This window comes from Tamandua tetradactyla, chromosome 1, assembly GCF_023851605.1.
Source record: "Tamandua tetradactyla isolate mTamTet1 chromosome 1, mTamTet1.pri, whole genome shotgun sequence".
Taxonomy (NCBI): Eukaryota; Metazoa; Chordata; class Mammalia; order Pilosa; family Myrmecophagidae; genus Tamandua; species Tamandua tetradactyla.
Genome location: NC_135327.1, coordinates 194,782,861 through 194,784,108, shown reverse-complemented (window position 1 = coordinate 194,784,108; position 1,248 = coordinate 194,782,861). Strand labels below are relative to the sequence as shown.

The window sequence follows — 1,248 nt, the reverse complement described above, 5'->3', positions numbered from 1 at the left end:
ATGCAAGAAAAGTGGGTGAGCCGCAACATTTCATTTCATGAAGGACAAGAACATCAGCTGTTAAAGAAGCATTTGGATACTTTTCTTAATGTCAAGAGTGGACTCAGGATATTGTTTCCTCTTTGTGGAAAAGCAGTTGAGATGAGATGGTTTGCAGACTGGGGACATAGCATAGGTGGTGTGGGGATCAATGAACTTGGAATTCTAGATTTTTTTACAGAGCAGAATCTTTCTTACTCAGCAGAACCAATTGCCAAAATTCCTGTAGCCAAAATATTTAAGAGTTCTTCAGGGAACATTTCATTTTACTGTTGCAACATTTTTAATATTTCAGAGTAAATGCTGGCAAATTTGACAGGATTTTGGATAGAAGAGCCTTAGTCACTATTAATCCAGGTGATCAAGAATGCTATGTTGATATAATGTTGTCCCTAACAAGAAAAGCATTCCAGTACCTCACATCTGTTGTTTCTTATGAACCAACTAAACATGGAGGCATACCATTTTACATTCCAGACACTGAAATTAAAAGGTTGTTCAGCACAAAATTCAATATTTGTTGTCTTGATAAGGTTAAAGCTTTTGAAGAATGAAGTAAAAGTTGGGGAATTGACTACATCTTAGAAAAGCTATATCTATTTTCAGACAAAATCTAACATATCAACATGTTTTTGAGCAACTGAAAATCATACCCAGGCATGAAAATATAATGAATCACTAAAAACTCATTTATCAATCACATCACAAATCTTTGTTCAAAAACACATATAACTTTTTAGAGAAAAATGTATAATACATGTATTTTACTACCTTTTAGAGGAGAGTGTATTTAGGGGTATAAGGAGACTATACTTGTCCATTTTACTTACAGATTATAAAAAATGTTTGTACTTTTTATATAATTAATATATAAAAAAGAAATGCAAGGTATGTAACAAAGAAATAATTAGAAAGAAAAATTGACATTGAGTATAATATTTTAATAAAGTGCAAGGTAAAAAGAAAGTAATCTAAGAAATTACCTAAAATAATAATTTTTACTATAAACACTCCTTATGCATCCCTTTTCACATTTTGTCTCCTTATGAAATAATTTTATATATAAGAGAATTAAGAAGCAACTTTACATAATTTTATATATAAGAGAATTAAGATGCAACTCTAAAAGTTTAGTTGGACGAATTAATGTATACGGAACTATTTTTCCTAGACTGTAAAAATTTTACAAATTTTAAAATTAATTTTTTC

The 1,248-nt window shown here is 29.7% G+C and overlaps 1 pseudogene; it reads left to right on the top strand.

Annotated features, from left to right (window-relative positions):
* On the top strand, window positions 1–593 carry LOC143682321 (thiopurine S-methyltransferase pseudogene; annotated as a pseudogene).
* The last annotated feature ends 655 nt before the right edge of the window (window positions 594–1,248 follow it).